This window comes from Triticum dicoccoides, chromosome 5B, assembly GCF_002162155.2.
Source record: "Triticum dicoccoides isolate Atlit2015 ecotype Zavitan chromosome 5B, WEW_v2.0, whole genome shotgun sequence".
Classification (NCBI taxonomy): Eukaryota; Viridiplantae; Streptophyta; class Magnoliopsida; order Poales; family Poaceae; genus Triticum; species Triticum dicoccoides.
The window spans coordinates 671489313-671512602 of NC_041389.1; positions in this window are offsets into that span (position 1 = coordinate 671489313).

Genomic DNA, 23290 nt, shown 5'->3' on the forward strand with positions numbered 1-23290 from the left:
GCAGCGGTCATTCATGCACTCAAGGAATGGAGACACTTCCTACTTGGGAATCGTTGTGAGATATAAACAGACCATAAGAGTCTTAAGTATATTTTCACACAGCCAGAGTTAAATTTACGGCAACGACGCTGGTTAGAGTTGGTGAAGGATTATGATGTTGGAATCCACTATCATCCCGGAAAAGCAAATGTTGTGGCAGATGCACTTAGTCGAAATCCTAGCACGGACGACGATAGTATACCAAAGTTGAGGCCAGAATTTCAGCAGGAATTTGCCCGACTCAATCTAATAATGGTTACCGAAGGTAGTGTGTCGAATATAGAAATATAGCCTACCCTGATGGAAAGGATCAAGGAAGCCCAGCACAGACACCCCAGCATTGAGGGCATAAAAAGAAAAGTGAGTTTGGGAAGAGCCTCAGAATTCAACGTAGATGAGCAAGGAATATTGTGGTATGGAGAGAGGCTATGCGTACCAAATGTCAAGGACCTCAAACAGCAGATATTGACTGAAAGTCACACAGCTCCGTATTCAATCCATCCTGGGGGGACAAAAATGTACATAGACCTTCAGGAAAAATTTTGGTGGCACGGTATGAAGAGAGATATAGCCACGTTCATTGCATGCTGTGACTCTTGTCAACGTATCAAGGCCGAGCACCAGAAACCGGCCGGACTGTTACAGCCAAATAAGATACCCGAGTGGAAATGGGACGAGATTGGAATGGACTTTATCGTTGGACTGCCACGGTCACGACACGGAAACGATGCCATATGGGTCATAACCGACAGATTAACCAAGGTGGCACATTTTATTCCGGTAAAAACAACTTACAGCACCCAGAGACTAGCCCAAGTTTATCTTGCCCGTATCATCTGCCTGCATGGAGTCCCTAAGACTATCGTCTCCGATAGAGGCACACAGTTCGTCTCTACATTCTGGGATCACCTACAACAGGCACTGGGAACCCAACTAGCCTTCAGTACCGCATACCATCCCCAGACTGATGGGCAGACGGAACGCGTAAACCATATCCTAGAAGACATGCTAAGAGCCTGTGTTCTCACCTACTGGAACAGTTGGGAAGAAAGTTTGCCATATGTAGAGTTCGCATACAACAACAGCTATCAAGCCATCTTGCAAATGGCACCCTTTGAAGCTCTATATGGGAGAAGATGTCGTACCCCGCTAAATTGGTCAGAGACCGGAGACAGCCATATTTTTGGCCCAGATATGTTCAAGGAGGCCGAGGAGAAAGTTAAGACAATTAGAGAACGACTCAAAACAGCTCAAAGTCGGCAAAAGAGTTATTACGACCGAAAGCATCGGGAAATCAGTTTTGAACCCGGAGAATTGGTATACCTGAGAGTTTCTCCTATGAAGGGTCTGCAACGATTCAGGATTAAGGGGAAACTAGCACCAAGATTCATCGGACCATTTCATATAGTGGCCCGACGAGGCAAGGTAGCCTACCAGCTAGACCTACCCGGAGACTTATCCGGTATCCACAATGTGTTTCACATCTCGCAGTTGAGAAAATACATGAGCAACCCAGAGAAGCAAGTTTCACATGAGTATATTGACGTGCAACCGGACCTCACTTACCGGGAGCACCCAATAAAAATATTAGAGGAGTCTGAGAGGAGGACCCGACGGAAAACCATCAAGTTTTTCAGAGTTCAATGGAGTAAACACACCGAGGGTGAAGCAACTTGGGAGAGCGAGGATTTTCTCCGGACACAGCACCAACACCTGTTGAAGGATCAGCTGAAATCTCGGGGACGAGATTTTTCCTAAGGCGGTAGGTGCTGTGGCACTTCAAAAATTTTGTGATTTTTGTTTTCAGAAGAGCCTTGCTTGATTTGAAACAAGGTCACTTGAACCCTTCCTAAAAACCATCTTCTAAGTTTTCCCTCTCAAAAATCCTTTTCTTGGATTTAGTTTCTTTTAAAAAGAAAGCCCTCTTAGTTTTTGGGCTTTTAATTTGGTTTTGATCCCTTCAAAATTTTACCATGCCTCCTATGGTGAAATTTTCCCAAAACCTCTCCTCCCACTTTGGTACAACCCAAACATTCTGTCCAAACTAATAAAATCAAATTTTGGATTTTATTCCTACTATTTCTCCTCCCAAAATAATTCTGTCTTTTCTTTTGAGCCTAGGTGGATTGCAAAGCAAGTACCCTAATGCTTTTGACTTTTGAACTCAACTCAACACCCCTGGATAGTCCTTTCCCACAACCCAGAACCATCTTGATCCACTCTTCTCCTGTTCAAATATTTCAAATTTCACTCACTGCAAGTTTGGACCAGATTTTCCAAATTTGGTGAAATTCATATCTACACCTCTCCAAAAATTCCACAAATATTCATGCAACCTCTAGATGCAATGAGAGACCCCTCCACCAAAAACCAGCTCAGGGAAAAATCCCTACATGCCTAGATCATCCTGTCGAACACCTTGCATGCACTGTTTCTGTTCATCTTCAGTTAAGTTCAGAGTTCAGTGTCGATTTTCGTCAGAAATTCAGTCACATGCTCACAGTGCACTTAGCACGTTGCTCACGGCCTAGCTTGCTTGTCCGGAGCCTCACACGCGCGCTTGGCGCCTTCCTGGCGTCGGTGGCGCCCTGGCCCGCCTGCGCCGGCGTGCTTTGCGGCGGCCAAATCACCGTAGTGGCCGACAGGGAGCAGAACAGCGGCATAACACTTTTCGGCGCCGCCCAAACCCCCTGGTGGATCCGCGTGGCCATTTCCTCACCAGCGCACGCATGCAGCACCGTCGCCGTGGCGCGGCACGCACAGAGCGTGCTCCCTGCCGCCGACGGGCCCGCACTGCCCCGTTCCATCGAGCTCCCCCTAAGCAACCAAATCCTGACGCGGTTAGCACCTAAACGGAACCAGGGGACACCCACGACGACGCTCAACCTCTGAACCCTCCCGTGCAACCGCAGCGCCGCCGTAATCACCTCGCCGGAGAACCCCGTTCTCGGCAACCGCCTCGGGGCGGCTATATATAGCACCCCGAGCTTGCTCTCGCCCCCGCATGACTCCACCACCTCACCAGACCCCGCCCAGCCACTGAACGAGCCTCGAGGGGCCTTTCCTCCTCGACTCCGGCCACCTCCGTCCGCCTCGGGCTCCGGCATCTTTCACTCCGGTGAGGTCATCTCCGGCGCCCTAACCTCGTCAGATACCTTCTCATGCTATCGTGAGTCTAACCCCCTCCCCAATTCCAACTCCGCAGCTCTCCCCAACGAGGTCCACGACCACCCGAATCGCCGTCCGCCGGAGCAAGCGTCGCCGCCGACGTGGTACTCGCCGGCGACCACCACCACCTCCCACAGACGCGGAATGGCGCCCTGAACACGGAGGTACCCTCCGATCTCCCTGCCTCGCCGTGGATCGCCACCGGCGACCACCGCGGCTCTCGGGCGCCCACGAGCCCCGACTCCCTCGTTTGAGATTTCAAACCTGACGGGTGGGACCCGCCCGTCAGCCTCTCCTTTGTTTTTTTTTTGAATCAGTTACTGAAAGAGTACGCTGACAAATACGCTTCCACTCTGAACCGTTTTTCTGGATTTTTCTGCAAAGCCCCCTGGAAGTTTTCCGTTTCATTACAAATGGGTCCTTGGGTTAAAACCCTTATAACTTTTTAACAGAAAGGAATTTTTGAGTGATTCTTTTTCTGTCCTCTTCAAATTTTTGTCTAGTTTTTTATCGTATTTATTTGAAAAATATTTGGAACACTTTTCTGTACACTCATGGTATTTACGTTGCGTACGTATTTTTCTTATACCGTAGATACCGGAGGAGGTGACGGAGCTGCAAACTTCGCACAGTTAGACTCCAACTACTCCGAACCAGGAAAGCATGTTTGAACTCTTGATATGATGAGTGTTGTTGCATGTTTGCATTGTAGTATGGTCATGGCATGTTTAGGAACATCACTTTAAATGTTATGTTTCATGCACATAATCGGAAAGTAAGTTTCGGAAAGCATTATGTTGTTGGATACATATTTGAATAGCCATGTGTTGGCATGAGGATGGGTAAGATGGCAGTGTTGTGACATGCCAGTCATATGCCAGATTATTTGACTTCCGTGTCATCGTGAAACAAATCACATTTCCATTCATTCCTTCCTACTGTCACATGTTTTCCGAAAGGAATATGGCATAGTAAGTTGCAAATCGTTTTCCTGGTACACACCAAATAGAGAGGCCGGGGTGAGGGTTCCATGGCTCTAGATTAAAGCCCGTCATCCGGTCAGGGGGCATGGGTGTTTCCGGTTGGGACCGAGTGGGGGGCACCCCTTAGAGCGCGCGTATAGAAATTTGATCCCATGCTATTCGAGGTTGTGGCCTCCCCGTCTCAAAGTTTTTCTTGGACGTTGTCCAGGGTGATTCCTGGCATCGTGAGGTGAAATGGGTGTGTACTAGTTAAATGTGTTTCTACTGAAATACCGTAAACGAAACTAGTCCTTCGTGACTATGGAAATCCGTTGGCTGTGGTCAGTTCATCCAAACTCTGCAGAGTCCAAAATATTTCAATTATCTTGTACTTTGTTCAAGTACTATATTCATCTTATCTTGTCAGGTATCAGCCTCAGTGAAAAAACTCCGGTGGGATTTATGTGTGATAAATCCGGTTAAAAGATTATTCTTGTGGATGGACTAATCTTGTTGTTTACATTTATTACAAGCCCTGTCTGCGATGTCGCTTAGACGTCCGAAGGTGGCAGACCTGTTATTTACTTTTGTTATAAGCCCTGTCTGCGATGTCGCTCAGACGTCCAACGGTGGTAGACCAGTTATTTACTTTTGTTATAAGCCCTGTTTGCGATGTCGCTCAGACGTCCGACGGTGGCAGACCTGTTATTTACTTTTGTTATAGGCCCTGTCTGTGATGTTGCTCAGACGTTCGACTGTGGTATTTCTTTTAAAGCCCTGTCTGTGATGTCGCTCAAACGTCTGACTGTGGTATTTCTTTTAAAGCCCTGTCTGTGATGTCGCCCAAACGTCCGACTGTGGTATTTCTTTTAAAGCCCTTTATGTGATGTCGCCCAGACGTCCGACTGTGGCATTTCTTTTAAAGCCCTTTATGTGATGTCGCCCAGACGTCCGACTGTGGCATTTATTTTAAGCCCTTTATGTGGTGTGGCATTTCTTTTAAGCCCTTTATGTGGTGTCGCTTAGACACCCGACTGCGGCATGCATTTTATTTATTTACCTTTCGAGGCGTCGCTCCAGACACCCGATCGGTTTTTCAGCTATTTATTTTATTTATCAAGTCCTGCAAATCTTACTGTTGTTATATGAGCATCATCCTTTATTCATGATGCATTCATGCATTCATTGATTATATCTTTTGTCCGAACTGTCTTGCGAGTACTTTCAAGTACTCACCTGGCTTGTTGATTTGGCCAGATGTTGATGAAGGCGATCTCATGGATGAAGAGTTTGATAGCGAGTCCGACGCCTAGAGGAGTCCCAGTCAGTCCCATGCGATCTTGTCTTGGTCATTGTATTATCCGCTTCCGCAACCCCGAAATAAATTCATCGAGCCTCACCTCGACGCTCGATGAGCTGCCAGTAGAAGTCAAGTTATCCGCCACCACGTTCCCTCGAGCTAGTAGCATGCCACCACACCCCTGTGTCATAACCGCCCATATGTAAGATATTGGCGAGTTTGTAATAAATTGTTGAGCAGCCTTAGCTCAACCCTGTAATATATTTGATGCTACTGGTTCTTGGTTGATCAAGCTTTTGTCTACCAGAAAGGATGACTTTTCCTATACTGGGCTTAAAAGATTGGTTTTATCAATAAATATTTTTATTGAAAAGCCGGTCGTGACATGCCCCCATGTTTGGTTTTGGTAATTGATGACAATCTCTATGGACTAATGGTTGCCTTGAGTTATATTTGAAGGTTTTGTCCATAGGCTTTTCTTGGAGTACACGTGTTGGTTTCAAGGAGAGTTTGTGTTGACCAAGGTGCTATTAAGGAATTATCCAAAGATTGGTCATGTGAGAGTTGAGCTTATTACAAGCATGTCTTGAAGAAGAAGATTGTGTGATCATTCATGTTTACCTTCAAGACATCATCCAAATGAAGAGAGTTGGAAAGATTCAAGGTTGATCAAGACTAAGTCAAGAGTGAATCAAGTTGATCAACTCTCAAAGCGTAGAAGATGTACCGAGAGGAATCAAGTGATCCCATGGCATGGTAAGCATTGTCCATTGTGCTTTGTGTACTAACCCATGGTCTATGTGAGAGTTCTATGTGGGGTTAGGTACGTGTTCATGGGCTTGCGTCAAGAGGAAGATATCACTCAACCCATGGAGAGGATGACATCAAGTGGTGATCGTCATCAAGATTGTTGTGTGCAAATTCAAGTGGAGCATCACAAAGAGATCAAGTGTTTGAAGCTTGCCATCCATTGTGGTGTCAATGGACTTGTGAAGATGTGCCTAAGAGTGGCTCACCCATAGTGGAGTATGGGGGAGCAATCATCTAGTCTCCATCGACCTAACGCAATCAAGAAAGGTGGTTCATCTTGAGGAGGACAAGATCGTCATCATCTAGCTCAAGTGGATCATGTGCAAGGCAAAGGTTTGCCCTTGATAGGTTTTCTATTTTACCGGTCTCATGGTGGTAGTTGGGAGACCGGTTTATAGGATCGATAGCCGTACTATCAAGGGGGGGGGGCTCTCAAGTGAGTAGCTTGATCGTATCGTTTGTCGAGAGCTCAAACCATTGCATCCTTGCATCATGTTTCTTGGTTGTTGTTTGGTTATATTTGTGAGTCTTAGAGCTTATGGTCATCTAGATGACAAGCTTAAGTTCATCGAAAACGGAATTTGCATGCGTCTTCTATGATGTTTTCGGTGTTGGAGGTTTTACCGGTCTTATCCGAGAAAGGGTTCTCACCATTTTATTTTGGGCCTTTTCTCATTTTCTTATTCTTGATATTTCTATCAATATTGTGTTAGCGCATGTCGTTAGCTTTCCAACAAATTTGGTTTCGTTGAATTCGGAGTCCGTTTGCAAAAGTTGTGGCTGTTTTGGTAAAGGCTGCAGCGGTACTACCGCGACTAGAGCGGATGTAATTTTTTACTACCGCTCCAGAGCGGTACTACCGCGGCTCCTGAGCGGTAGTACCGCTCCAGAGCAGTACTACCGTGGCTCCTAAGCGGTAGTACCGCTCCGGACCAAAAACTCGTGTTTTCTCTCTCGTTGGGCTGTTTTGGCCGTGCTAAGCGGTAGTACCGCTCCTCCAAGCGATAGTACCGCTTGTGCATGACCTGAGCACATAATGGTTGGATTCGGGAGGCCCTATAAAAGGGGGTCTTCTTCCCCAATGAACCTAATCCTTTGAGCTCGTGTTCTTCCCCCATTGTTGACCTTCTTCGAGCTTGCTAACTCTCAATCCCTCCATGGATTCTTGCTAGTTTTTGAGGGAAAAGAGAGAGGAGATCTAGATCCACATTTCCACCAATCACTTTCTCCTCTATGTGAGGGGAACCCCTTGGATCTTGATCTTGGAGTTCTTGGTGTTCTCCTTCTTGTTCTTCCTCTCATTTTCCTTCCTAGCATTAGTTGCTTCGATGGGATTTGAGAGAGAAGGACTTGGGCACTCCGTGTGCCCTTGCCATTGCATTTGGTGCATCGGTTTGAGTTCTTCACGTGATACGTGGAAGTTACAAGTTAAGAAGCTTATTACTCTTGGGTGCTTGGTACCCTTGAGCTTGTTCCTCTTGGGTGCTTGGGCGCCCTAGACGGTTGGTGGTGTTCGGAGCTCAATCATTGTGGTGTAAAGCTCCGGGCAAGCGTCGGGGTCTCCAATTAGGTTGTGGAGATCACCCAAAGGGTTGCCAAAGTGTACGGGTTCGGTGACCGCCCCCAAGGGTTGCCATTTGTACGGGTTTGGTGACCGCCCTCAAGGGTCCCTTAGTGGAATCACGACATCTTGCATTGTGCGAGGGCGTGAGGAGATTACGGTGGCCCTAGTGGCTTCTTGGGGAGCATTGTGCCTCCACACCGCTCCAAATGGAGATTAGCATCCGCAAGGGTGTGAACTTCGGGATACATCATCGTCTCCGCGTGCCTCGGTTATCTCTTACCCGAGCCCTTTACTTATGCACTTTACTTTGTGATAGCCATATTGTTTCTTTGTCATATATCTTGCTATCACCTAAGTAGTTTTTCTTGCTTAGCATAAGTTGTTGGTGGACATAGGTGAGCCTAGTTGTTGTAGGTTTTGTGCTTGACAAATTAACCGCTAGGTTTATTCCACATTTGTTTAAGCCTCAACCGTAATTTTTTTAAAGCGCCTATTCACCCCCCCCCCTCTCTAGGCGACATCCATGATCTTTCAGACTCTTTACCCTAAAACATCACCGACAGCATAATCACTAGCATCGCACATAATTTCAAAAGGTAAATTCCAATCAGGTGGCTGAACAATAGGTGCAGTGATCAAAGCTTTCTTAAGAACTTCAATCGCTTCTACACAATCATCATCAAAGACAAAAGGAATATCTTTTTTCAATAAATTAGTCAGAGGTTTAGAGATTTTAGAAAAGTCCTTAATGAACCTCCTATAAAAACCGGCATGACTAAGGAAACTTCTTATACCTTTTATGTCCTTGGGACATGGCATCCTTTGTTGGGGAACGTAGCAGAAATTCAAAATTTTCCTACGTGTCACCAAGATCTATCTATGGAGAAACCAGCAACGAGGGGAAGGAGAGTGCATCTACATACCCTTGTAGATTGCTAAGCGGAAGCGTTCAAGAGAATAGGGTTGAAGGAATCGTACTCGTCGTGATCCAAATCACCGGAGATCCTAGTGCCGAACGGACGGCACCTCCACGTTCAACACACGTACAGCCCGGTGACGTCTCCCATGCCTTGATCCAGCAAGGAGAGAGGGAGAGGTTTGAGGAAAACTCCGTCCAGCAGCAGCACGACGGCGTGGTGGTGGTGGAGGAGCGTGGCAATCCTGCATGGCTTCACCAAGCACCGCGGGAGAGGAGTACTAGGGAGAGGGGGAGGGCTGCGCCAGAACTTGGGTGTGGCTGCCCTCCCACCCCCCCACATATATATAGGGGCAAAGGAGAGGGGGGCCGGCCCCCTCAGATCCAATCTGAGGAGGGGGCGGCGGCCAGGGGGGTTGCCTTGCCCCCCAACGCAAGGGGGGCGCCCCCCTTTACGGTTTCCCCCAAGCCCTAGGCGCCTTGGGCCTTGGTGGGGGCGCACCAGCCCACCTGGGGCTGGTCCCCTCCCACACTTGGCCCATACAGCCCTCTGGGGCCGGTGGCCCCACTTGGTGGACCCCCGGGACCCTCTCAGTGCTCCCGGTACATTACCGATAACACCCGGAACTTTTCCGGTGACCAAAACAGGACTTCCCATATATAAATCTTTACATCCGAACCATTCTGGAACTCCTCATGACGTCCGGGATCTCATCCGGGACTCCGAACAACATTCGGTAACCACATACAAACTTCCTTTATAACCCTAGCGTCATCGAACCTTAAGTGTGTAGACCCTACGGGTTCGGGAATCATGCAGACATGACCGAGACGTTCTCCGGTCAATAACCAACAGCGGGATCTGGATACCCATGTTGGCTCCCACATGTTCCACGATGATCTCATCGGATGAACCACGATGTCAAGGACTCAATCGATCCCGTATACAATTCCCTTTGTCTAGCGGTATTGTACTTGCCCGAGATTCGATCATCGGTATCCCGATACCTTGTTCAATCTCGTTACCGGCAAGTCTCTTTACTCGTTACATAACACATCATCCCGTGATCAACCCCTTGGTCACATTGTGCACATTATGATGATGTCCTACCGAGTGGGCCCAGAGATACCTCTCCGTTAACTGGAGTGACAAATCCCAGGCTCGATTCGTGCCAACCCAATAGACACTTTCGGAGATACCTGTAGTGGACCTTTATAGCCACCCAGTTACGTTGTGACGTTTGGTACAGCCAAAGCATTCCTATGCTATCCGGGAGTTGCACAATCTCATGGTCTAGGGAAATGATACTTGACATTGGAAACGCTTTAGCATACGAACTACGATCTTTGTGCTAGGCTTAGGATTGGGTCTTGTCCATCACATCATTCTCCTAATGATGTGATCCTGTTATCAATGACATCCAATGTCCATGGTCAGGAAACCGTAACCATCTATTGATTAACGAGCTAGTCATCTAGAGGCTTACTAGGGACTTGGTGTTGTCTATGTACCCACACATGTATTTGAGTTTCCTATCAATACAATTATAGCATGGATAATAAACGATTATCATGAACAAGGAAATATAATAATAACTAATTTATTATTGCCTCTAGGGCATATTTCCAACAGTCTCCCACTTGCACCAGAGTCAATAATCTAGTTCACATCACCATGTGATTAACACTGATAAGTCACATCGCCATGTGACCAACATCCAAAGAGTTTACTAGTGTCTAAACTAGTTCACATCACCATGTGATTAAGTCTCAATGAGTTCTGGGGTTTGATCATGTTTTGCTTGTGAGAGAGGTTTTAGTCAACGGGTCTGCAACATTCAGATCCGTATGTACTTCGCAATTCTCTATGTCATATTGTAAATGCTGCTTCCGCGCTCCACTTGGAGCTATTCCAAATGGTTGCTCCACTATACGTATCCGGTTTGCTACTCAGAGTCATTCGGATAGGTGCTATAGCTTGCATCGACGTAACCTTTTGTCGAACTCTTTATCACCTCCATAATCGAGAAACATTTCCTTATTCCTCTAAGGAGAATTTTGACCGCTGTCCAATGATTCATTTCTGGATCATTCTTGTACCCCTTGACTGACTCATGGCAAGGCACACTTCCGGTGCGGTACACAGCATAGCATACTATAGAGCCTACGTCTGAAGCATAGGGGACGACCTTCGTCCTTTCTCTCTCTTCTGTCGTGGTCGAGCTTTAACTCTTGACTTCATACCTTACAACTCAGACAAGAACTCCTTCTTTGACTGATCCATCTTCAACACCTTCAAGATCATGTCAAGGTATGTGCTCATTTGAAAGTACCATTTAGCGTTTTTTGATCTACCCTCATAGATCTTGATGCTCAATGTTCAAGTAGCTTAATCCAGGTTCTCCATTGAAAAACACTTTTCAAATAACCCCATATGCTTTCCAAAAATTCTACATCATTTCTGATCAACAATATGTCAACAACATATACTCATCAGAAATTCTATAGCGCTCCCACTCACTTCTTTGAAATACAAGTTTCTCATAAACTTTTGTATAAACCCAAAATCTTTAATCATCTCATCAAAGCGTACATTCCAACTCCGAGATGCTTACTCCAGTCCTTAGAAGGATTGTTGGAGTTTTGCATATTTGTTTGCGTTCTTCAGGATTGTCAAAACCTTCTGGTTGTAGCACATACAACCTTTCCTCAAGAAAACTGTCGAGGAAAAAATGTTTTGACATTCTATCTGCAAGATTTCATAAATAATGCAGTAACTACTAATCCATTTCCAACAGACTCTTAACATCGCTACGAGTGAGAAAGCCTCACCGTAGTCAACTCCTTGAACTTGTCGGAAAACTTCTTAACGACAAGTCGAGCTTTCTTAATGGTGATTCTTACCATCATTGTCTGTCTTCCTTTTAAAATCCATCTGTACCCAATGGCCTTACGACCATCAAGTATTTCTTCCAAAGTCATGGATCCTTTCTCGGATTTTATGGCCTCGAGCCATTCGTCGGAATCTGGGCCCACCATCGCTTCTCCATAGCTCGTAGGTTCATTGTTTTCTAGCAACATGACCTCTAAGACAGGATTGCGTACCACTCTGAAGTAGTACGCATCCTTGTCACCCTATGAGGTACGGTAGTGACTTGATCCGAAACTTCATGATCACTATCATAAGCTTCTACTTCAATTGGTGTAGGCGCCACAGGAACAACTTCATGTGCCCTGCTACACACTAGTTGAAGTGACGGTTCAATAACCTCATCAAGTCTCCACCATCCTCCCACTCAATTCTTTCGAGAGAAACTTTTCCTCGAGAAAGGACCCGTTTCTAGAAACAATTACTTTTGCTTCCGGATCTGAGATACGAGGTATACCAAACCATTTTGGGTATCCTATGAAGATGTATTTATCCGTTTTGGGTTCGAGCTTATCACGATGAAACTTTTTCACATAAGCGTTGCAGCCCCATACTTTTAAGAAACGACAACTTAGGTTTCTCCAAACCATAGTTCAAACGGTGTCGTCTAAACGGAATTACGTGGTGCCCTATTAAAGTGAGTGCGGTTGTCTCTAATGCCTAACCCATGAACGATAGTGGTAATTCGATAAGAGACATCATGGTACGCACGATATCTAATAGGGTGCAACTATGATGTTCGGACACACCATCACACTATGGTGTTCCAGGCGTTATTAATTGTGAAACAATTTGCACAATGTCTGAATTGCGTGCCAAAGCTCGTAACTTAGATACTCATCTCTATGATCATATCATAGACATTTTATCCTCTTGTCACGATGATCTTTAACTTCACTCTGAAATTACTTGAACCATTCAATAATTTAGACTTGTGTTTCATCAAGTAAATATACTCAACATCTACTCGAATCATCTGTGAAGTAAGAACATAACGATGTTCACTGCATGCCTCAGCAATCATTGGACTGCACACATCAAAATGTGTTACTTCCAACAAGTTTCTATCTTGTTCTATCTTACTGAAACCGAGGCTTTTCAGTCATCTTGCCCATGTGGTATGATTTGCATATCTCAAGTGATTCAAAATCAAGTGAGTCCAAATGGTCCATTTGCATGCATATACACCAATAGACATGGTTCGCATGTCTCAAACTTTTCAAAAACGAGTGAGTCCAAAGATCCATCAACATGGAGCTTCTTCATGCGTTTTACACCAATATGACTTACATGGCAGTGCCACAAGTAAGTGGTGCTATCATTTCTATCTTATATCTTTTGGCATGAAAATGTGTATCACTACGATCGAGATTCAATAAACCATTCATTTTAGGTGCAAGACCATTGAAGGTATTATTCAAATAAACAGAGTAACCATTATTCTCCTTAAATGAATAACCGTATTGCGATAGACATAATCCAATCATGTCTACGCTCAACGCAAACACCAAATAACAATTATTTTGGTTTAACACCAATCTCGATGGTAGAGGGAGCGTGCGATGCTTGATCATATCAACCTTGGAAACAATTCCAACACCTATCGTCAGCTCACCTTTAGCTAGTCTCCTTTTATTCCGTAGCTTTTATTTCGAGTTACTAACACTTAGTAACCGAACCGCTATCTAATACCTTGGTGCTACTAGGAGTACTAGTAAAGTACACATTAACATAATGTATATCCAATATACTTCTATTGACCTTGCCAGCCTTCTTATCTACCAAGTATCTAGGGTAATTCTGCTCTAGTGGTTGTTCCCCTTATTACGGAAGCACTTAGTCTCGGGTTTGGGTTCAACCTTGGGTCTTCACTAGAGCAGCAACCGTTTTCCCATTTCATGAAGCATCCCTTCTTGCCCTTGCCCTTCTTGAAACTAGTGGTTTTACAAACCATCAACAATTGATGCTCCTACTTGACTTCTACTTTCGCGGTGTCAAACATCGCGAATACTTCAAGGATCATCATATCTATCCCTGATATGTTATAGTTCATCACGAAGCTCTAGTAGCTTGGTGGCAATGACTTTGGAGAAACATCACTATCTCATCTGGAAGATTAACTCCCACTCGATTCAAGTGATTGTTGTACTCAGACAATCTGAGCACAAGCTCAACGATTGAGCTTTTCTCCCTTAGTTTGCAGTCTAAGAAAATCGTCGGAGGTCTTATACCTCTTGACGTGGGCACGAGCCTGAAATCCCAATTTCAGCCCTCGAAACATCTCATATGTTCCGCGACGTTTCGAAAACGTCTTTGGTGCCTCAACTCTAAACCGTTTAACTGAACTATCACGTAGTTATCAAAACATGTATGTTCGATGTTCGCAACATCCACAAATGACGTTTGGGGTTCTGCACACTGAGCGGTGCATTAAGGACATAAGCTTTCTACTGATCGCATAATCGCTACTGTCAACTTTCAACTATATTTTCTCTAGGAACATATCTAAAACAGTAGAACTAACGCGCGAGCTATGACATAATTTGCAAAGGGCTTTTGACTATGTTCAGGATAATTAAGTTCATCTTATGAACTCCCACTCAGATAGACATCCCTCTAGTCATCTAAGTGATTACATGATCCGAGTCAACTAGGCCGTGTCCGATCATCACGTGAGACGGACTAGTCATCATCGGTGAACGTCTTCATGTTGATCGTATCCAGCATACGACTCATGCTCGACCTTTCGGTCTCTTGTGTTCCGAGGCCATGTCTGTACATGCTAGGCACGTCAAGTTAACCTAAGTGTTTCGCGTATGTAAATCTGGCTTACACCCGTTGTATGTGAACGTAAGAATCTATCACACCCGATCATCACGTGGTGCTTCGAAACGACGAACTTTTGCAACAGTGCACAGTTAGGGGGAACACTTTCTTGAAATTTTAATGAGGGATCATCTTATTTACTACCATCGTTCTAAGCAAACAAGATGTATAAACATGATAAACATCACATGCAATCAAATAGTGACATGATATGGCCAATATCATTTTGCTCCTTTTGATCTCCATCTTCGGGGCTCCATGATCATCATCGTCACCGGCATGACACCATGATCTCCATCATCGTGTCTCCATGAAGTTGTCTCGCCAACTTATTACTCCTACTACTATGGCTACCGGTTAGCAATAAAGTAAAGTAATTACATGGCGTTTGTTCAATGACACGCAGGTCATACAATAAATTAAGACAACTCCTATGGCTCCTGCCGGTTGTCATACTCATCGACATGCAAGTCGTGATTCCTATTACAAGAACATGATCAATCTCATACATCACATATCATTCATCACATTCTTCTTGGCCATATCACATCACATAGCATACCCTACAAAAACAAGTTAGACGTCCTCTAATTGTTGTTTGCATGTTTTACATGGATGCTATGGGTTTCTAGCAAGAACGTTTCTTACCTACGCAAAACCACAAAGTGATATGCCAATTGCTATTTACCCTTCATAAGGACCCTTTTCATCGAATCCGTTCTGACTGAAGTGGGAGAGACTGGCACCCGCTAGCTACCTTATGCACCAAGTGCGTGTCAGTCGGTGGAACCTGTCTCACGTAAGTGTACGTGTAAGGTCGGTCCGGGCCGCTTCATCCCACAATACCGTCGAAACAAGATTGGACTAGTAACGGTAAGCATATTGAACAAAATCAACGCCCACAACTACTTTTTGTTCTACTCGTGCAAAGAATCTACGCAATAGACCTGGCTCATGATGCCACTGTTGGGGAACGTAGCAGAAATTCAAAATTTTCCTGCGTGTCACAAAGATCTATCTATGGAGAAACCATCAACGTGGGGAAGGAGAGTGCATCTACATACCCTTGTAGATCACTAAGTGGAAGCATTCAAGAGAACGGGGTTGAAGGAGTCGTACTCGTCGTGATCCAAATCACCGGAGATCCTAGTGCCGAACGGACGGCACCTCCGTGTTCAACACACGTACAGCCCGGTGACGTATCCCATGCCTTGATCCAGCAAGGAGAGAGGGAGAGGTTTGAGGAAGACTCCGTCTAGCAGCAACACGACGGCGTGGTGGTGGTGGAGGAGCGTGGCAATCCTGCAGGGCTTCGCCAAGCACCGCGGGAGAGGAGGAGTACTAGGGAGAGGCGGAGGGCTGCGCCAGAACTTGGGTGCGGCTGCCCTCCCACCCCCCACATATATATAGGGGCAAAGGAGAGGGGGGCAGGCCCCCTCAGATCCAATCTGAGGAGGGGGAGGCGGCCAGGGGGGTTGCCTTGCCCCCAAGGCAAGGGGGGCGCCCCCCTTTAGGGTTTCCCCCAAGCCCTAGGCGCCTTGGGCCTTGGTGGGGGGCGCACCAGGCCACATGGGGCTGGTCCCCTCCCACACTTGGCCCATGCAGCCCTCTGGGGCTGGTGGCCCCACTTGGTGGACCCCCGGGACCCTCCCGATGGTCCCGGTACATTACCGATAACACCCGGAACTTTTTCGGTGACCAAAACAGGACTTCCCATATATAAATCTTTACATCCGAACCATTCTGGAACTCCTCATGACGTCCGGGATCTCATCCGGGACTCCGAACAACATTCGGTAACCACATACAAACTTCCTTTATAACCCTAGCGTCATCGAACCTTAAGTGTGTAGACCCTACGGGTTCGGGAATCATGCAGACATGACCGAGACGTTCTCCGGTCAATAACCAACAGCTGGATCTGGATACCCATGTTGGCTCCCACATGTTCCATGATGATCTCATCGGATGAACCACGATGTCAAGGACTCAATCGATCCCGTATACAAATCCCTTTGTCTAGCGGTATTGTACTTGCCCGAGATTCGATCGTCGGTATCCCGATACCTTGTTCAATCTCGTTACCGGCAAGTCTCTTTACTCGTTCCGTAACACATCATCCTGTGATCAACCCCTTGGTCACATTGTGCACATTATGATGATGTCCTACTGAGTGGGCCCAGAGATACCTCTCCGTTAACCGGATTGACAAATCCCAGTCTCGATTCGTGTCAACCCAACAGACACTACACTTTCGGAGATACCTGTAGTGCACCTTTATAGCCACCCAGTTAAGTTGTGACGTTTGGTACACCCAAAGCATTCCTACGGTATCCGGGAGTTGCACAATCTCATGGTCTAAGGAAATGATACTTGACATTGGAAAAGCTTTAGCATACGAACTACGATCTTTGTGCTAGGCTTAGGATTGGGTCTTGTCCATCACATCATTCTCCTAATGATGTGATCCCGTTATCAACGACATCCAATGTCCATGGTCAAGAAACCGTAACCATCTATTGATTAACGAGCTAGTCATCTAGAGGCTTACTAGGGACTTGGTGTTGTCTATGTACCCACACATGTATTTGAGTTTCCTATCAATACAATTACAGGATGGATAATAAACATTATCATGAACAAGGAAATATAATAATAACTAATTTATTATTGCCTCTAGGGCATATTTCCAACATCTTTTCAATAGCATCAACTTTGGCTTTATCAACTTCAATACCTCTCTCGGAGATCTTGTGCCTCAATACAATGCCTTCATTAACCATAAAGTGACACTTTTCCCAATTCAGGACTAGACTAGTGTCTTTGCATCTCTGCAAAACTCGATCAAGGTTGCTCAAACAATCATCAAAAGAGGATCCATAGATGGAGAAGTCATCCATGAATACCACACAAATCTTTTCACAAAAATCAGAGAATATAGCCATCATGCATCTTTGAAAGGTAGCAGGTGCATTACATAAACTAAAAGGCATACGTCTATAAGCAAAAGTACCAAAAGGGCAAGTAAAAGTAGTTTTAGATTGATCCTTCGCTGACACATGTATCTGAGAGAAACCAGAATAACCATCTTGAAAGCAAAAATGTGTGTGTTTGGATAGCCATTCTAGCATTCGATCGATAAAAGGTAAAGGGTAATGATCTTTCTTGGTAGCTTTATTTAACTTACGGAAATCAATTACCATCCTATAACCTGTAATAATTCTTTGCGGGATCAATTCATCTTTATCATTAGGAACGACGGTAATACCTCCCTTTTTAGGGACACAATGGACAGGGCTTACCCATTCACTATCAACAACGGGATAAATAATACCTGCCTCAAGGAGTTTTAGAATCTCCTTTCTTACCACTTCCTTCATTTTAGGATTTAATCGTCTTTGAGGATCTCTAACTGGTTTAGCATCTTTCTCCACTGAAATTTTGTGTTGACATAATGTGGGACTAATGCCCTTAAGATCGTCCAGAGTATATCCAATAGCAGCTCGGTGCTTCTTCAGAGTTTTCAATAATCTTTCTTCTTCTTTCTCTGAAAGGTTAGCACTAATAATAACAGGATATATTTCTTTTTCATCAAGATAAGCATACTTGAGATTAGGAGGTAAGGTTTTGAGTTCGAACACTGGATCACCCTTGGGTGGAGGGGGATCCCCAAGAATTTCAACGGGAAGGTTATGTTTTAGCACAGGTTCTTGTTTAAGGAACACTTCATCTATTTCTTCCCTTTCCTTCATAAACATATCGTTTTCTTGGTCTAACAAATATTATTCTAACGGATCAGTTGGAGGAACAGCAATGGAAACAAGACCAATAATTTCATCCTTACTAGGTGGTTCCCTTTCACGAGGTTGTCTACTAAACTTAGCGAAATTAAACTCATGAGACATACCATCTATGCCAATAGTGACAATATTCTTTTCACAATTAATCATAGCACTAGCAGTATTCAAGAAGGGTCTACCACAAATAATGGGACAAAAATCATCTTGTGGGGAACCAAGAACAAGGAAATCAGCGGGGTATTTAACCTTCCCACACAAAACTTCAACATCTCTAACCATCCCAATAGGTTTAATGGTGCCCCTATTAGCAATCTTAATAGTAACATCAATGTCTTCTAATTCAACGGGTGCAATGTCGTGCATAATTTCTTTATAAAGATCATAAGGTATCGCACTAGCACTAGCAATATCACATAAACCATGATAACAATGATCTCTTATTTTAACAGAAATAACAGGCATGCCTACGACAGGTCTACGTGTCTTAGTATCAGGTCTAGCAATATTAGCAGTCTCACCCAAGAAAGAAATAACATGCCCATCTAAGTCCTCATGCAAGAGATGTTTAACCATAGCAATACTAGGTTCAACATTAATTTGCTCAGGAGGTGTATAAGTCTTAGTATTACTCTTACAAACAACAGTCGTAGCTTTAGCATGATCCTTTATCCTAACAGGAAAAGGAGGTTTTTCAACATAAGCAGTAGGAACAATAGAATCACTATAGGTAATAGTCTTTTCTTCGACTGTAATAGGTGCAACTACTTTCACTTAAACAGGAGGATTATATTTAAACCACTTCTCTTTAGGGAGATCAACGTGAGTAGCAAAAGATTCACAAAAAGTAGCTACTATCTCATAGTCAAGTCCACACTTAGCGCTAAATCCACGAAAAGCATTGGTATCCATAAAAGATTTAACACATTCAAACTTAGGTGTCATACCTGACTCCTTACCATCGTCGGAACCCCAATCTTCAGAGTTGTGTTTAATTCTTTCCAATAAGTCCCATTTGAAACCAATAGTCTTCAGCACATAAGAACCAGCACAGGAAGTATCGAGCAGGTTGCGATTATCAAGAGAAAGCTGAGCATAAAAATTCTGAATAATCATTTCCCGAGAGAGCTCATGATTGGGGCATGAATATAACATTGACTTAAGCCTCCCCCAAGCTTGAGCGATGCTTTCTCCTTCGCGAGGCTAGAAATATATATGTAATTATGATCACGATGAAACAAGATGCATAGGATAGAACTTCTGGTGAAATTCCAACTTCAATCACTTATAATTCCAAGATCTCGTATCATCACATAGCCTATACCATGTCAATGCATCTCCCTTCAAAGATAAAGGGAAGACCTTCCTTTTGACAACATCATCGGGAATACCTGCAAGCTCAAATAATCCACAAACTTCATCCACAAAGATAAGGTGTAAATCGGGATGCAATGCTCCATCTCTTGCAAATGGATTAGCTAACAGTTTCTCTATCATACCCGAAGGAATCTCAAAGTAAATATTTTTATAAAGTTCAGTAGGTTGAGGAGCAACTCTTTGCTCTTCTGGTTGGGGTGAAGATACCCCAAACAAGCCCCTCAAAGGATTAGTTTCCATAGTGACAAGTAACAGAAAATTTCAGCACACTATATAAATGTTTCCTTACCAAGTTCCACTCACCAAAAGTGCTACACTCCCCGACAACGGTGCCAGAAAATAGTCTTGATGAGCCACAAGTGTAGGGGATCTACCGTAGTCCTTTCGATAAGTAAGAGTGTCGAACCCAACAAGGAGCAAAAGGAAATGATAAGCGGTTTTCAGTAAGGTTTTCTCTGCAAGCACTGAAATTGTAGGTAATAGATAGTTTTGTGATAAGATAAATAGTAATGAGCAACAAGTAAATAAAGTAAATAAAGTGCAGCAAGGTGGCCCAATCCTTTATGTAGCAAAGGATAAGCCTGGAAAATTTCTAATAATAATGAAGGAGCTCCCGAGGACACATTGGGAATTATCGTCAAGCTAGTTTTCATCACGTTCATATGATTCGCATTCGGTACTTTGATAATCTGATATGTGGGTGGACCAGTGCTTGGGTACTGCCCTTACTTGGACAAGCATCCCACTTATGATTAACCCCTATTGCAAGCATCCGCAACTACAACAAAAGTATTAAGGTAAACCTAACCATAGCATGAAACATGTGGATCCAAATCAGCCCCTAACGAAGCAACACATAAACTAGGGTTTAAGCTTCTGTCACTCTAGCAACCCATCATCTACTTATTACTCCTCTATGCCCTCCTCTAGGCCCAATAATGGTGAAGTGTCATGTAGTCGACGTTCACATGACACCACTAGAGGAGAAGACAACATACATCGCATCAAAATATCGAACGAATACAAATTCACATGACTACTAATAGCAAGACTTCGCCCATGTCCTCAGGAACAAACGTAAATAATCACAAAGCATATTCATGTTCATAATAAGAGGAGTAATAATATGCATAAAGGATCTGAACATATGATCTTCCACCAAGTAAACCAATTAGCATCAACTATAAGGAGTAATCAACACTACTAGGAATCCACAGGTACTAATTTGTGGTTTTGGATACAAGATTGGATACAAGAGATGAACTAGGGTTTGAGAGGAGATGGTGCCGGTGAAGATGTTGATGGAGATTGACCCCCTCCCGATGAGAGGATCGTTGGTGATGACGTGGGTGATGATTTCCCCCTCCAGGAGGGAAGTGTCCCCGGCAAAACAGCTCCGCCAGAGCCCTAGATTGATTCCGCCAAGGTTTCGCCTCATGGCGGCGGAGTTTCGTCCCCTCATGTCCGTATTTTATTTTTATCGACACCTCTATCTCTAAACATGTGGACATATTTTTCGATTTCGGCTTCCGCTTGAGGACAAGCGAGGTCTAAGCTTGTGGGAGTTGATACGTCCATTTTGCATCATGCTTTTATATCAATATTTATTGCATTATGGGCTCTTATTACACATTATATCTCATTACTTATGGCTATTCTCTCTTATTTTACAAGGTTTACCATGAAGAGGGGGAATGCCGGCAGCTGGAATTCTGGCTAGAAAAGGAGCAAATGTTGGAGACCTATTCTGCACAGCTCCAAGAGTCCTGAAACTCCACGAAACAATCTTTTGGAATTAATAAGAATTTCTGAGCGAAATAAATAGGCAAGGGGGCCCACACCCTGTCCAGGAGAAAGGGGAGCGCCCCCCCCTATAGGGCGCGCCCCTATCTCCTGGGCCCCCTGGTGGGCCTCCGGCATCCATCTTCTGCTATATCATCACTTTTACCCTGGAAAAAATCGTGGGTAGGCTTACGGGACGAAACTCCGCCGCCACGAGGCGGAACCTTGGCGGAATCAATCTAGGGCTCTGGCGGAGCTGTGCTGCCAGGGACACTTCCCTCCGGGAGGGGGAAATCATCACCAACGTCATCACCAACGATCCTCTCATCAGGAGGGGGTCAATCTCCATCAACATCTTCACCAGCACCATCTCCTCTCAAACCCTAGTTCATCTCTTGTATCCAAAACCACAAATTGTTACCTGTGGGTTGCTAGTAGTGTTGATTACTCCTTGTAGTTGATGCTAATTGGTTTACTTGGTGGAAGATCATATGTTCAGATTCTTTATGCATATTATTACTCCTCTAATTATGAACATGAATATGCTTTGTGAGTAGTTACGTTTGTTCCTGAGGACATGGGTGAAGTCTTGCTATTAGTAGTCATGTGAATTTGGTATTCGTTCGATATTTTGATGAGATGTATGTTGTCTTCTCCTCTAGTGGTGTCATGTGAACGTCGACTACATGACACTTCACCATTATTGGGCCTAGAGGAGGGCATAGGGAAGTAATAAGTAGATGATGGGTTGCTAGAGTGACAGAAGTTTAAACCCTAGTTGATGTGTTGCTTCGTTAGGGGCTGATTTGGATCCACATGTTTCATGCTATGGTTAGGTTTACCTTAATACTTTTATTGTGGTTGCGGATGCTTGCAATAGGGGTTAATCATAAGTGGGATGCTTGTCCAAGTAAGGGCAGTACCCAAGCACTGGTCCACCCACATATCAGATTATCAATGTACTGAACGCGAATCATATGAACGTGATGAAAACTAGCTTGACGATAATTCCCAATGTGTCCTCGGGAGCTCCTTCATTATTATTAGAAATTGTCCAGGCTTATCCTTTGCTACATAAAGGATTGGGTCACCTTGCTGCACTTTATTTACTTTATTTACTTGTTGCTTGTTACTATTTATCTTATCACAAAACTATCTATTACCTACAATTTTAGTGCTTGCAGAGAAAACCTTACTGAAAACCGCTTATCATTTCCTTCTGCTCCTCGTTGGGTTCGACACTCTTACTTATCGAAAGGACTACGATAGATCCCCTACACTTGTAGGTCATCAGTCTGGTTTGGGCCTTAACATTTAGTGGAGTGGATTGGATGGGTCTGGACGCAGACTAATTGATCTCAAATCATTTTAATTTGTAATTTCATAAACAAATCAACCACCAGTTTACGAGCGTACGAGACCATCGCATCGTAAGCCTGTTGAAGTGTATATGTGGATTGCCTAGCCCTTTTCATCAGTTCAAACTTTTGGTTGCGTTGGCTAGTGCATGAAGCTTAACATGGTATCAGAGCCCAAGGTCTTGAGTTGAAGTTCTGGCTTTCGCAATTTATCCAAAAATTGTTGTTCCCCCCTTTGTATCCCTGTATAGGCCTGTTGAGCCATACCTCTGATTCTATCCATGTGTTGGCTTTCCGCGTCACACGTGCGAGGCGGTGTTGAAGTGTATATGTGGATTGGCTAGCCCTTTTCATCAGTTCAGACTTTTGGTTGTGTTGGCTAGTGCATGAAGCTTAACAAAGCCAACTTCCATGCTCTAGCCACTGGGGTGTTTGGGTTGCCTTTGCCGCCACCGGAGATCC